General features: G+C 33.6%; 1 long non-coding RNA gene across 1 annotated transcript in view; it reads left to right on the forward strand.

Annotated features, from left to right (window-relative positions):
• The window catches only part of LOC141393501 (uncharacterized), a 590,028-nt gene that overhangs the window by 350,061 nt on the left and 223,051 nt on the right, over positions 1-16,916 (forward strand). Inside the window, exon 5 of the long non-coding RNA XR_012410112.1 lies at positions 12,440-12,475. This is a non-coding gene — a long non-coding RNA (uncharacterized lncRNA). The remainder of the gene's footprint in view (positions 1-12,439; positions 12,476-16,916) is intronic.

Here is a 16,916-nt window from a genome sequence, read left to right on the forward strand (position 1 = left end):
CATTAGCTGTTTTGAAGAGTATGGAATTGAAACAGAATCAAGTGAAGAATGCTTATGAACGCACTGCCAGGTGGAAAATTGGGGGAGGTAAGTGGCAGGTGCTGATGCTTTTAATGCTTCCCTTTAAGCTTTCATATCGTGTTAACTTCTGATATTTTTGTAGGTAAAATGCTTGCTTGTTTATATCTTTGAGGCCTTTACATAGATTGTTGTTTAATTAAAACACTTCGAAATAATTTTAAAATGTAATAAGAAAATATGTTTGTTAAATACAGTGCTGTTGAAAAAATGTGCTATATTCCTAAATGCTTCATATAAGCTCCGTTCCACAATTAAAAAGTTTTACAATTTTTACCACTTCTGCACATATCGCGTTCCCTTACACATATTTTCAGTAATAGTCATTTACCACTTTTAAAACTTTAGTAACTTTTGCCAGTTAATAAAAATAAAGTACGGAAATATACCATTATTGCGTGTTCGCATACACAAAATCTGGTAAAATTTTTCAAAATTGTTACCAGATTGTTTATGTAAATGATTATTCTTTTGTTAATCATTTAAGTAAATAATTTATTGTGAACATAAAATTTCCCAGTTATTACAAAGTGCCAAAAAGGCTCTTCTTGAAATTTAATACTCGATTTCTATTTTAAGTTAGCCGGAACGCTATAAATTCGTACATAAAATCCAAGCATTAACAAAAGAAGTATTATAATATTGGAGGTATTTCCAATAACACAATAATTTGTATTTTAACAGTGTAGACTTCTTGAAATAAAAACCTCTTTCATATTTGCTTGCGATGGTAAAGCAGATAATGAACAACTCCTCCCTACATCCACTCCGCATGCTTCATAGCAACCAACATCAGTTTTCCAATCCCCAGATTTGTTTTCAAACATGGAAGTCACATGTCAAAGCAAACAGTAAACATATGTTTTACAAACCTTGAAAAAGGTAAAAGAAAATATGCAACAGGCATAAAGACCATCGAACAATGGTATCCAACGCGAAAGAATGTTTGAAGCCAACAAAAACTTAATACCAGTTGCGAGGTAAACAATAACAGAAGACGACAGCATCGTGCGAAGAAATGATAACTGTTCTCTTAATAACATCCTACAAGACTTGAAAAAAAAAGTATTCAGTGTATTTTTGTAATTTTTGTTTTAATTACACTGTGCAACAAAATGGAGGTGAAAGTCTGGGGCACGGAAAATTCCTCTTGGGGAAGAAAGGCGTTGGTGAGAATATTAAGAATCCCGAAGGACAGATCCGCCGTGAGTCGAACTTCCGCATTATGGCGTGATGAAGTTTTTGCTAGAGATCCTGTAAGGCGTCAGGAATTAGCGTTATATCTTTGTTCACTGTTGCTTTAGCTTATTTTTGGGATGACATGTCTTCAGTCGAATCGAATGAGGATTATTTTCGTAGAGCACTTCGACCTTCTAACTCGCTTCCTTCAATGCCCTTTTCTTCCTTTATTTTAAGAGCCGCTATAAAAGTATAAAAGTATATAAGTAAATTGTAATGTAAATTATATTGGCTATGTTTAGCTTATGCATTACTAAGTATGAAATAAATGAAATGAAAAGTACCTCAAGATAGCGTTCTTCAGCTTCGAAATGTTCTGCGACTAAATCGCTTAGTTGTCAATGAGAGCCGTACCTAAAATTTTCTGAGCGATATTTTTGCAGAACATTTCGAAGCTGAAAAACGTCATCTTGTGGTACTTTTATACCGGCTCCTAAAATAAAGGACGAAAAGGACATTGAAGGAAGCGAGTTAGAAGGTCGAAGTGCTCTACGAAAATAATCCTCGTTCGATTCGACTGACGACATGTCATCTCAGAAATAAGCTAAAGCAACAGTGAACAAATTTATAGCGCTAATTCTTGACGGCTTACAGGGTCTCTATCAAAAACTTTATCACGTCATAATGCGCAATTTCGTGTCACGGCGGATCTGTCCTTTGGGATTCTTAATATACTCACCAAGGGCTTTCATCTCCAAAAGGAAATATCTCTGCCCCAAAATTTGTGTTCACAGTGTTAGAAGGGTGAGTATGATTGTTATTAGAATCTGCCTAATGAACATCAATCATACGCACTGGAGTAAAATATCAAAATTTTCACAACTGGTCACGACTACAAATTGTCTGCATATCGACAATATTGTTTATGATTCACTTGGAGACTTGCCAAGGAAATATTTCAATATGATTTTATGTCCGTAAGGCTTCTATATGAGTCCATCACTGGTATTAGTTGAAATATTTCTCAAATTATTCTCTGGTCACCACCAGGAATTGTCATGAGTATTTTTATTGTTTCATTCAGATACCGGCCTTGTAACTAATAAAAATATATCCTTTAATTGGTTACTCCCAGTCATGCAGCCCAAAAAAAAAAAACATTTTCTTGGATTTTTTTCATGAAGACTACTAATATTTTTTGGTAGATCTTTTTCATCAAAAGGGCCACATCTTTAGGTATTTTGGTTCGTTTTGTTTAAAAATATTTCAAAGGCCATACAACAGTCCAGCCCTGGGTACTGGCTTATGCTGCAACAAAAAATGCATTAAAAATTTTTAAAGGATTAGGAAATGTCAGTTCCGCCACGTTTATGTTTTCCAAAGAATATGGTTGGTATACGCTTCCTTTTATTTGCTTTTAATAAAGTTGTAAATAGCCTAATGGAATTCTTCAACAGCAATTACCCAGTGCCTCCACCACTTCTTTGAAACCCAAGACACAACTTTATCTTTCACATTCGGTTATTGTTGCAGAACAAATTGCTTTTGGTTTCCAACTCTTTCTTAGGTTTTAATCAATATGAGTTTCTTCTCTCTGATGTCTGTTAATTGTTTTAAATTACTTAGCTTGAGTCGTACACTCACGTATAGGTAATTTGCAGTTAAAAGGCCAGAATGCGTCCGTCCATTTGCTACCTTAATGTATGTATTATCACCACAAGAACACACACGCACCTAGTCATCGTTTGGCTGAGTGATTATTTCCTTGACTCTCCTTTGGGTTTTAAACGGAATTGTTGTTCTTTTCCATTTGTGGAGTTTGTCATTGTGTCTTTGCCGGTTTAGGTTTATAATTTTGATTCACATGTAACACGCCAACAAGCCAGCCAGACTGTTAAGCTTTTAAACATGCGCAATAAGTTTGATGTCGTTTGAAGATGATGAGCAACAGCAACAACAACAGCGGAAGCAATTCCCTAAGTTTAAAACTTATAATATAAAAATATAACAACTACAACACGAGGCCTAGAACGCTTAAAACATTTTACTGCCGTTGAGTGATCATTGAAAATGACAGTCATTGTTGTCGTTATTTTTTACTGCAGCATCTAAAGAAAGAGTGACGTCCCCTTGATTTAATGTCATGTCGTTCCCATTGACCATAGCTACTTTGTTTTGTATTTTTTTTTTTATTTTTTTCATTTGCAAATGACTTCGTTACCCGACAAGGTATTTAAATAATGTTCTAATTCATTCATTAGTATCACAAAAGGAATTTTCTTTTCCATTTCCATTTAATTACAATGCCAGGGAAAATTCACTTTTTGTTATTGGACTTCCTGTGAGTTCATTGTTTGTCTGTACAGAGAATGGATATTTGAAATATTTGGCAATTTTTCTTTCAGCGTTTTCAATTACCAATGAATAATCAGATTTGTGTATTTATTAATCTAAATATTTATACATATGTGCATGTTTCTATATATGTATATGCTAATGATTACATTTGAAAGGAGGGGTGAAAAGTTTCACTATTTATTTCCTGGTAATTATGGCCAAGTTAGAAAAGGTCAAGGACGAAATGGAAGAATTTCAAAAATCATTTTCCATATTTAGTCTCTGACAGTTATATAAGTTTGTTTAATTTAAACGACAGCTTCTACTTGTTAACATTTATCTTTACAAAGAGTTTCACAATCTTCGTTGGCATAAAATTGTTTTTTTTTTGCCTTTGCCACTTTGGCAAATTTCCTCAAATAAGTTTCACAGTTTACTGGGCAAGACATCAGTGAAAGTCATCACCACCATTAGCGTCATGCACTTGAGGTGATTTTCCATTTCAAGCAGTGATGTGGAAAATTCTATATAAATATGTATGTATATCGCAGTAAATTTATTTTCTCTTTCTGGAAGCAAGAGATGAACAACTGGGAACTGCAAAGAGGATGATATACAGACAAAAGTTTATATTGTAAGATGCAACTACTTACGAAAACAATTTGCTTAAATATAAATATGAACAAGTTTAATATTAATTCGATTCAAATTATGCTAATATTTAAAGATGTAATCTATCACATCCAAAAGTTTCCCCAGCGTATTATATGCATACTCATTCCCCACATTTTATTGTATGATCAGGGGAAACAACATATCCTTTATCTTCACCGGCATGTGCAGCGAAGAGTTGCATGTACATACATGCCAATGTGAAGACGAAGTTTTTGAAACAACGTATGAAAGTATGTATTAATAAATGCAATAGAAGCAACTATTAAAAGCAATTGAGAAGCAATGTCTACACATGTTACCAATAAAACAGCTTGAAACAGTTTCCAAGAAATTAAAACATATTCAAGCGGAAACGGAAGCACATGTCTCAAAGTTAGTTGAATAACATTGTTTTAGGTTAACGGGGTGTTTCTACTTTTCATTAGGCACTTGCGACGTATGATATATATTAATTGATGACATTTCACACACTTACGTTGTCCATCAGGGCTATTGACAACTACACGCAGAAAGCAAATTTGTGATACCAAAAATTTTATTGCGATTAGTCAATAAAAAATAGAATTAAATGTGTTCCGCAAAATTTAAATTCAAACATTGAATTTCGATTTCGAGTATGGAGCCCCTGGACTTATAAAAACTTTGAATGTTCCTTTACTTTTTATAATTGTAAAGGTGGCTAAAATGTGCATATGTGGTGAACTGCTCTCATATAAATTGTATGCTTGTTGAAGTAAGGGAACACTTTTCGGGTAAAAAGAGGTAAAAACTGGAAGACTTAGGCACATAAGGGAACAGAGCTGCTTATAACCGACACCATGATGAGGAGTTTCAACACAACCGAAACATGTAATAGAGTCGAAGCTCGATTATCCGCAAACATCCATTATCGGGAAAGGGAGCACAGAATTTTGTATTAATTTTACACCGACGTGAAAATCTTTAGGATCCGGGATTATAATTCGTTCGACCAAAATGTCAATGGTCAAAAATAATGTACAAATGAATTATTTTAGAACAGTTTCAAACATCACATTAAATTCATAATTGGCTCTTATTTAAAAATATTTGCAAGAAAGCGTATTTTTTCATCGAAAATATGTTATTCCATTATCCGGAAACCACCAATTTCCAATTGCAGTATTAGGCATGATCATCTTTGCATGACAAAACTTTGTTATTTTGATACGATTCTCAAATTTGAGATGCAAAAAACTACATTTTGTAGTTAATATATCATTTATAAAATTTATTTATTACTCTCCAAATGTCTTACTCTCCATTTTTTAAATTTATACAAGAAACCTCCTTGTGTCCTTGAATTTGAAAGCTATTCTACATCTTAATATCATCTCCATTTTAAATATTAAACAAGCGAGTATATTAAATTAGAGATTAATGGGTTATGTAGGATGATAATGTGATAAAATACGAAATCGTATTTTTGTGACCTCAAAGATAGCTTGTGCTGTAAGCATAGCCTCTCTGGCAACAGAAAACTTAAATCAACCAACGTGTGGTACTTAAAAAACTCCAACAACGTAACAAGCCCAGGTTTAGTAACCACGCAAAAGGACGCTAAGAAACATTTAAATTTTGATTACCCCACTTCAGAGACACAAAAAAGAAACAAACTTGTTAATTATCCTTGCCTCAAACAAAAATGGAACTTTGTTTAATAAGAATCCTTAAAAGCTTATTAAATTACATTTGTGTAGAACTTAATGATACTTAAGTTGCAATGCTAACGCACATACACACACATATATTCTTCGCACATAATGTTACACAAAACCATTTTCACACTCCCCGAAATACGACTGTCAAGTAAACATAATCAACGTCACACCAAGGAAATGTTCACCTTAAGAAAATTGGTTAAACCGAATCGCACACACACACACACACACTCATCTCGACACACGAAGTTAAACGGTAGTAGAATTTGTTCATTTAGCTTAATATGAATGTAAGGAGTGTTTTGCTAATAACATCTCTATAGCCAGCCAGTGGCACAGTGTAACGATAAATTGAAAAAAATCTCAACTGCACATGAAATATTCAACTAAGAAAAGTTTCAGCACAATCTATCTAAAGCAAGCAAAGGGGAGGTGGAAGAGTTAGATATATCATATATATGTATACTAGCAAAATGCCCGCTACTTCGTATGCGGAAAGGGAATAATATATAAATAAACTCAAGGTCACTCAATTTATCGGATTTTCTTTTAACAGGTTTGTCCAATATCGTTGCTAGCTCTTATTCTATAATGTTATTAAAACGTGTTCTTCTCGCTCATTAAGAAGTATATTCTCTTTTTCACAATCCTCCAGGAGCCCTCAAATTTTTATTCCTAGAATTTGTAAAAATTGTTACGCTAGGTCTTTTTTGGTCAGGGTAGCGTGATGTTGGAATGCACTGTCTCTTGAACTACGGATTTTCTATCATAGTAATATTGATTTTCGCTTGAAAAGAGTAATTTCCTACATTCCTTCGAATAAAATGTGTACATCTGTAGGAGGTATTAATTAACTTTTCTGGTTTTATTGGTTTATGGCTGGGGAGCCAACATAACATAGATTCTAAACTTTAACTTTTGTAAATAAATTGATTGGTTTTATTATTTTATACCTTTAACTCAGGTTATTTTGTATAAAGATACATACATATAATTGGCCTTTTGGCCTTTGTATCATATATGAATTTGACATAAAAAATAAAAAGCAATATTTAATATGTAAATGGTAAACACTGAAAATTTTGATATAGTAATACCAACTTTAATTGATATTTAATTTCATTTAAGTAATGTTCTTATACCTTTAGTTCGAATTTCCAAAAAAAGACCGTAAACATCAATAGCGACCCTCATTTTAAATTTCAGTCCACGTTATATTAGAACGGTACGGGTATTTCGTAGATTTTATCCACATTTTCCAACCGAAGTATCTGTAATTTCGGCATTTGTGATATTAAAATGTAGAGATATAGCCATATCTCAATCCTACACTTCAAGAGTAATCTTAATTCCAAATTGCAGGCTTCCAACTCTATTCGTTCACCTAAATCCAAATTGTACCCAATTTAGTGCCATTTAGTACTTTCCGCACACATAAGTCCGATTTTCGATTTCCATCGCTCAATTCTAAACTTTAACAGTAATATTAATTCTAAATCTCAGGACCCCAGATCTATACGTTCACTCAAACCAAATTGTACCAAATCTAGTACCTTTTAAGTACGAATTTCAACACATACCTCCATATCTCAATCCTACACTCTAACATTAATTTTAATTCCAAATTTCCAGCTCTATCCCTTCACCTAAATTCAAATTGTACCAAATTTAGTACCAGTTAGTACTTTTCGCACACATAAGTACGAATTTCAAAAAACTATCTCAATCCAACACTTCTCAGTAATCGTAATTCTAAATTTCAGGATCCCAGCTCTATCCGTTAACCCAAAACCAAATTAGTACCATTTAGTACTTTTCGTACACAATAAGTACGAATTTCCAAAACTACCTCAATCCTATACTCCAACAGTAATCGTATTCCATTATTTTAGGATTCCATCTCTATGCGTTCAATCAAATCAAACTAGTACCAAATTTAGTACCTTTTAAGAACGAATTTCCAAAAATACCTACATATTTCAATCCTACACTTTAATAGTAGTCATTATTCCAAATTTCAGGTTTCCAGCTCTACCCGTTTACCCAAATCCAAATTGTACCAAATTTAGTACATATAAGTATGAATTTTCAAAGCAACTTCAATATCTCAATCCTACATTTCACACAATAATCCTAATTCCAAATTTCAGGTTTGTAGCTCTATCCGTTTACCCAACTCCAAATTGTACCAAATTTCGTGCAATTTTGTACCTTTCGTACACATAAGTACGAATTACCAAAGCTACGTACATATCTCAATCCTACACTTCAACAGTAATCCTAATTCCAAATTTCATTTTTCCAGCTCTATCCGTTCACCCAAATCCATATTGTACCAAATTTAGTACCATTTAGTACTTTTCGTACACAAAAGTACGAATTTCCAAAACTACCGCAATCCTATACTCCAACAATAATCATTATTCCAAATTTCAGGATTTCGCCTCTATCCATTTATCCAAATCCAAATTGTACCAAATTTAGTACACTCTAGTACTTTTAGTACACATAAGTAAGATTTGGAACCTCAATATCTCAATCCTACACTTAACCAGTAATCCTAATTCCAAATTTCATGTTTGCAACTCTATCCATTTGCCCAACTCCAATTTGTACCAAATTTAGTACCATTTAGTACTTTTCGTAGACATAAGAATTTACAAAACTACTCCCATATTTCAATCTTACACTTCAAAAATAATCTTATTTCCAAATTTCTTGTTTCTAGCTCTATCCGTTCACCCATATTCAAATTTAACTAAATTTAGTACCATTTAGTAATTTTCGTATCCTTTTAAAAACTCTACTTCCCAACCCTGATTTCCATACAAAATTCCAGGATTCTAGCAATATCCGTTCAAAATATACAAAGGGTACTAAATTAAGAAACTTTTCGTGCACTTATAGGTCGAATTTCCAAATTTCGGAATTTTAGCTCTTCCCGTTTGTCTAATACAAAGGGTACCCTATTTATTACCTTTTAGTACTTTTCGTACCCTTCCAGTTCGAATTTCCAAAAACCCAGCCTTATCTTACCCCTACACACCAACTGCAACCCACACTCAAAATTCCAAGCTTCTAGCTTCACCCGTTTCGTCTGGGCGATGATCTGTCACTCACTCACTTATCACTAAGCTCTTTTATATAATAAGATGAACGTCTTCCCTTTCTCTCCTTCCCACGTCTTTTATTGCTTGTGGGCTCTATTTCTAATCATGACTTTTACGAGGAGTGTGGCCCACCCAGCTCCACTTTCTTCTTATTACTCGTTTCACTTCCTCCTGAAGTAGTTGTCCGATATTGTGTCCACATTTAATTCAATCGACTAAAAGCCTTTCTGGCTTTGACCAGTTTCCATTTTAGGAAAATCTAATCGAATTTAAACTCCTGAGTATATCTCATCAAAATTGCATTTCTATTAATTTTCTCGTCGAAGTTGGAAAGCCCAAGTTTCGACCAAAAAATTTTGTGACCGGTTTCGCTGTTAGTTAAGCAGCTTATCAGAAATATCAGCTTCTCTGGAAATGCTTCGAAATTTCTACTTATACCCAAGTTATTGTAATTAAGAGGCTAAGGGCCCGTTTATGTATGTCGAAACGAAAAACACACCCAAACCTTGGTTTTCAAACTATTATTTCCTTTGCTTCAAAACAAAAAACAAATTTGAAAAACACACTCGAATTTGGTAGTGTTTCGTACAAAATCAATTTCTTATCGACATACATAAACAGGCTGCAAGCTTTGCCATCAAACTGATGAGCTTCCACGACAAACGCTTTTTGCGCTGCTATTGAAAATTATGAGTTTGGCTTTTAACGCTAACACGTCGTGATAACATCTTCATATGTTTCCGAGGACGTGCGTTCAAATCCCATAGATAGACCGTTGAAACTCACCATTTAAGGCTATTTGTAAATACGAAGAGAACTAGACAATGAAAACTCGAATATTTACCATCAAAAATAGTTTTATTGTTGATTTATATACTTTTTCATGCGCTCAAACCAATTGTTGATGTACTTTTTTCATTCCGATTGATACACCTCCAAAACATCGTTTTTGAACGCTTCAACAGCATCTTCTGGCGAAGAAAACCGTGACCACATTCTTTTTGAAGTCGTTGATACCAAGTCAGGGCTGTGATGACCCATCAATTCCAAGTTTTGTCCGGTCAAAAAGACGCTGGTTTGAATCGATGTGTGAGAGCTCGCATTGTCATGGTGTACAATGATTCGTCTTCTCTTGTTCAGGCTCTGGTTCAGACTTTAGGCAAACAAGTTGTGGTGTACCACTCAGAATTAACCATGCTACTTTCCTCAAGCTGTGGACGTAGTCGTCAGTTTTCAAGATATAAGATATTTAAAAAAAAATTCGGAGACACAACCCCATTGTGTCGCAAAATTAATGCTGAACCCGATATGATCATAAGTTTGGCATATAGCGTTTAAAAGAAATTTATAAAATATACATTACCATTGCAAACCTGTAGCATTTTCTAAAAATTTCATGGAAATCGGTTCAGTAGTTTTGGGGATATAACATATTTAAAAAAAAAGGCGTGGTCGGGTCTTTAGGCCGCAATGAAGAACATAGATTCTAGATTAATTCGTAAATGATTAAACAAATACATTCGTTTTTTTTTTTTTTTTGCAAATATAGCGTTTTTAAAAATATGTCATAAGGGTTGTACCCCGCCCCCTCCCAAGTTCAGCAAAATATGTAATATGTCTAAAAGTCGGGCGTGGTCAATTTTCTCGTTGGAGTTGAGCTTAATGTTCGAAAATTTGTTTTACAAAAAACATTTTACGAAGTCTTTTAAATTAAAATGTAATAGAACACAATTCAAGTCTATTATAAACTCATGTTTGTTGCTCTCATGGACGTTAAATTACTCTTGTTCTTTATCTGAACTCAGGGATGCCAACTGTTACGAGGTAAAAATCGCTACAGACAAGTTGTGTTAAAACCCACCACAAATCACTACTGACAAAGACCAAAAAACACTACGAAAAAGTGTAAAAATGCCCGAAATTATCAATTGTTACACAGAAAGAGAAAAATTTAAAAAATCGCACATGTTTTTATCCACTTTTTCAATAAAATATCGGATTCCCATGCTTTTCCATATTATTGAACACGATCTACCATCTCACTTCACAATATACACTTGCTTTAAAATTGATGATAATAAAGAATGTTGCGTAAAAATGGCTACAACCGCTACCTTAAAGGCCAAAATCGCTACTGTAGCGATTTAAAATAAAAAATCACTACAACTCTTAAAAAGTGTTTTTTTTTCGTACATCAAAAATCACCACAAGTGGCGGGAAAACCACCAATTTGACATCCCTGTCTGAACTTATTCTTGCACATATATTCATCCCTCATTTATATTTTTAACACTGTGCACAAAACTAAAGCTTGTTTCACACACTTCTAGATCAACTTCAAACGGATTTCTGCTGAACAAACAAAACGAAGAGAACAGAAAGAAAAGTCAAGTTTAATTTCCGACTAAATGGTTCAGTGGTTGATTAGAACATATGTCCGTCCGTCTGTCTGCGTGCCATGGAAGTACCACAGTTAAAACACGCACTCTGTTCGCACTGTTTGCTTTTAATTTTCACGTGATTTAACATGACCAACACGTTGATTGTGCTCTTATTTGCACGTCTACAAGTACGGTCGGTATGGGTGGGGTCGCTGGTAAAACCGTAAACGGTACAAATAAGAGTACATACTTCAGTCTAATCAAAAAGTTCCTAACGAATATAATCGCCTTTTAGTGTTGAGTTTTCTTCTTCTTTCTTTTTTCTCTCTCATTTTGTGTTATGTATGATGGTATACGTTCAGGAATTTGTAGATGCTTGAATGGCGAATACCTATCAGAACAGGACGAAATGGTTAAATCTGTAATAAAGATTGCTTAAAACAATTTGAGAGTGTGGAACGTTAAGGTTAACAATAGGGATTAGCTTTATTTGTATTAATATTCAGTACAGAATTGTTTTCATATATTTTCGTCGAGACCATTTTGGCAATTGTGAGGCAGTTTGTTTCAGCTAATAAAGCGAATTGAAGTGGCAACTGTACTTGTGTCAATGTCGAAAAGTCCATTGATGATTACTTCGATGACCTTTGGAAAAATCGTTACTTAAAGAAACGCCCAAATTTTTAAGACGTTTTGTTCAAAAAGTAATATCCCAATATCTTAATTGCCAAGTGTAGAGTTGAACATAACTTTTCTAGTTCCATTAATTTTAAAACTTAATTGCTTCTGTACTGTTTAATATTCTTCATAAAAAATGTTTTAATTTTCCTTTGGTCCATTTAATTTCTCAATTAAGAAAAATAATTTTCATTGGCAATTAAAAGCTTCTCTTTCTTGCAGTTATTTCACAAAAAACTATGCAGTTGTCCTTAGTATGTTACAAAATTTTTACAAAACTTCTTCCTAATAATTGTTTTTTGTTTGTTTGTTTCTTTTGCAGTATACCCATAATGCCATGCATGTAGAGTAGAAAATGGTAAGTGAACTATTGTTTCTTTCTGTAGTTTTCGGTCCAATGCTAACAATAGAAACCATCCTATTTGAGGTCTACTGAAAACGATAAAGGGTAACAAGTGTATTTTGAACTATTGCCAATGTCACTTTGATTGATGTTTGTTTTGACTTCTGTGCCTGGTTTTGTAGTCGACATTTTGTTCCTTGCGATATTTTCTCTGTTCCAGAATCTGCAAGAATCTATTATTTTTTAAATTAAGAAATGTGAAAATTTCGAGAATAGTAGATTCTTGAATTTTCTAAGAACGGACTAATTGTGTCCTCAAAATATTGTTAAATCAAACATAGATTGTTCATGGTATATATAATTACAATTATATTACTACGAGTCTGTGTGTATTACAATTTCTTAAGTTATAAATTTTTACCTGATATTTAAAGGAAATACTTATAAAAAAAATCTCTTTAAAAAATATGAATGTAACCTAAAAGTGATGTACGTCATATTATCCTTTACTAACCATATTTTCTTCCAATATAACCCTTTTTTCTATAACATCTCTAAACTCTTCAGTCCCAAAAGCAATGGCCAGCCGCATTCACACCAACCCACATAAATTCGAGATACATTTAACCTTTGATTGCAATTGGATGCCAGTGTTTCAAACCCACATAAATTATGTTTCCTTTGTAAGTTTGTGGCTAACATCCTGGACAAGTACAACCGCAAACGATAGCTTATACATTCATGTGCTTGTCACACTGCATATGAGGCATTGACTACACCATTTTCTAGTGTGTTCAAAAAGGTTTATATGAGTTCATACAGTTATCGGCTTTCCCGAAAAATTGCATATTCTTTTGTGATAAACAAATATAACTTTTAAGGAGTTGCAAAAATCTTAGAGACAATTTTAATCATGCCACTTAGTTCAGAACTTATCCTTATATTTTTAGTTATTAGCCACATTTGTCCTCGTAGTTTTTTCTGAATGAAATGATGTCCTTAAATTTGTGTAATGTCTCTTGATTTATGACAGTAACAAAGGACGAAGATGAAAAATTTTGCAACTACAACTAGTACATGCTAAGCATTTCAAATCAATTAAAGAATGACATTTTTAAAAATGAATTTCCAAAAAAATGCTGGTTGATTTAAACTCTATTATGGATAATAGAAGATTAATTAGTTCACCATTTGTCCTTAATTAGTTTAAAGTCATTGTAAATGTATTCAACGGTAGTTCTTCAATACTAGTATTTTTGAAATATTGATTTAAAACTATTATCTTCATTTCTTCCTATCGTTGAAAGGTTTATCAAAGTCAGATTTTTTCCGATATTTTCAAAAAATTTAAAGTTGAAGCTGAAGTTTTTTTAATGTTCGCTTATTTATCCCAAAAAAGAATGAATCTACACTTTTAATCTTGTAGGGATTTAAAGTCTATGATGTTCCGTATCAAACGCAGAAAAAATATGTTTCCCGATAGTACTATGTAAAATAGACATTTATTTTTGATCATTTTTTCGATAGTACTATCAAAAATAGGCATTTATGTTTGATCATCAGGATATGATTGATCACTTTATTTTCGCGAATTGTTGAGATATTAACGCCGAATTTTCTTTCAGTCTAGACAATTTGACCAATTGTTTACTTTCCGATGACATAAAGAAATGTTGAATTATTTCTTTTAAAACTTGTAAAATTTGCGAATTTTTTAGAATAGGCTTTTTTTGCTTGTAGTCGGCACCATTTTCCAATAGTCGGCATCACGTGTTCCAATAGTCGGCACCTTGTATTTTAGCATATAAATGTTCTTTTTTATTATTTTAAATAACAAAAAGCATACTTTTACTCAAATAATACATATTTTAACCGATATTGCTTTTAAAAAGTAAATAAAATAAAGATTTTGTTAACATTTCGAATTCATTTAAAATTTTCCGTTTTAGATTTGTTTTTAACATAAACTAAATTACTTGAATGGTCAGTAGTATCTACAGTATTAGTTCATATTCCAAATAATTGTGCATCATAAAAGTAGGAAATTTTAAATATATTGCTTACATAAATTAGTTGGTGCTATAGTCGGCAACTATTACCCAATTGCCGGCATGACACAAATGTACGCACTTCAAACCATGCCTAAAATCACTAAAAAGTCTTTATTTCAATCAAACTATTTTTATTAATTAGACTTTTATTATTATATTTATTTAACATTTTTGTACAATTTTGAGCTAAAAATAACGGACAAATCGGGTGTTTTTCACCCCATGCCGACTTCTGGCAAACTTTACATTTTGTTGTCCCTAAAGTTGGCATCGGCAAAAAGTCCAGAATTAAAATAATTTGTTAATAATTTCTTTTTCTAAAGTATTCTTTTGACTATTCGCTACGAACACAACAACAATTTTGTACAAGTTTTTTTAATTTTAATATAATTACAGACATTACTATGTTGACGTCTCCACTAATTTTTTCTGAAGAGACATTCATTTTCGGTTGTGGTGAAAAACGCTCACTAACAAAAAGTTAAATTCCGATATAATAAATAGTCTTAGCTTAATGAAATTTTACACATAGTTAGCTGAGAGTATTGTTGAAGCCTTTTTGATATTTTTTTTCATATTTTGTTACAGTAATTTTGAGTTATTTAAACTCAAATACGAAAGATGCTGACTACTGGTACATGCCGGAGATAGGATCACTTACCCTACTTGAAACCCCTACAAGATTAAAACGTAGATTCATTCGTTGTGGGATAAATAAGCGAACATCATTGAAATCGGACTTATATATCGTGTTTGGAGCAGAAAATACACGAAATCGGCCGAAAATATATGGGTGCTATATCCAAATCTGAACCGATTTCGATAAAATTTGGCACATTTATTTCTAGACTGAATTCAGTCACACATTCCAAATTTCATCGAAATCGGAAATATATAACGTGTTTGGTACAGAAAATACGTGAAATCGGCCGAAAATATATATGGGAGCTATATCCAGATCTTAACCGATTTCGATATAATTTGGCACACTTATTTATAGACCGAATTCAGTCAAACATTCCAAATTTCATCGAAATCGGACATATATAGCGTGTTTGGTGCAGCAAATACGTGAAATCGGTCGAAAATATATATGGGAGCTATATCCAAATCTGAACCGATTTTCACCAAAAGCAATAGCGTTCTTCCTATAGCTAAAAAAGTTGTAGTCCCCAATTTTCAGCTGAATCGGACAAAAAATGCGACCTGTATGTTGCGAACAAAAATACATGGACAGACGGACAGACAGACAGACGGACGGACACGCATAAATCGACTCAGAAAGTGATTATATGTATATCCCCAAATGGAACTGTGGGTCTATTTCGTTTCCTTTTGTATGTTACATACAAATGCACAAAGACATAATACCCCTTACCACTGTGTGGTGTAGGGTATAAAAACTTCAGGTTTTCTATTCTACTGACGTGGAGTCTAATTTTTTAAATATTAAGTAGGCTTCTTATTTCTGAATGTCACAAACAAATGGCTTTCACACATTGTATAATTGATTATCCAACGTTTCATACACGGTTGGAAAGAAGTCCTCCCTATGACCAATAAGGCAAGGTTGACGGTACCGAAGGTCTTCGATAGGTCAAGAGCCGCCATGCCTATTCGGTCGCACGGCCTGTTATACTTCAGTCCTTGACTGTTATGTGTGGATATGGCGTGTACTGCTGCTGTGGTACTAAGTATTTTCCGGAATGTATGCTGATGATGGGAAATTATTTCTAATCATGGAACAGTGCCTCTAGGATCTTCGCTACTGGCAACATGAGAGAAATCGGTATATACGATTTGCCTGGCATCTGGTAGAATATGAGTGACTAACGAAAAATTGAGCACACTTTTAAGTGCACACTACAGTTCCATCCAGTGGATTAAGCATTACCATTGAGATAACCGCCTGGGCCCAATTTGGATGATTTTGCGTTTCGGATGGCATCTGGCCATCTAACTTGTGGTGCTACCTTCCGGCTGAGAGGGCTGCCATGCGGCGTATCACACTCTTCTTCGTAATGGTGGGCAACTATCTGAAGCGGTGATTGATCCGTCCGTCCGTCGTCCTATCTTGATGATCAGTGCGTACTATAACTCTCGGGCGGATTACACAAACTTTGTTCCTTCTAATATTTTGTCCAAACTTACATCAAGTTCGAAGATGAGTCGATCGGTCCACTCCTTCGGGTACCTCCTCCACAAAAGTTCAAGTTTCGCTGAAATGGTGCACACTACAACTGTCGAAAGGGGTAACCGATTTGGTCCAAACTTTACACATCATAGATAATGTTCTAATATGGACTATATGGATCGACTCGAGACTCGGCTCGTTTTAAAATGTTTACAGCAATAGTCCTTGCGATCCCTATTATGACGGTAATTTTTCGGTGATAAATTCATAC

This window comes from Musca autumnalis, unplaced genomic scaffold (genome assembly GCF_047663935.1).
Source record: "Musca autumnalis isolate F117 unplaced genomic scaffold, ASM4766393v1 scaffold_2, whole genome shotgun sequence".
Taxonomy (NCBI): Eukaryota; Metazoa; Arthropoda; class Insecta; order Diptera; family Muscidae; genus Musca; species Musca autumnalis.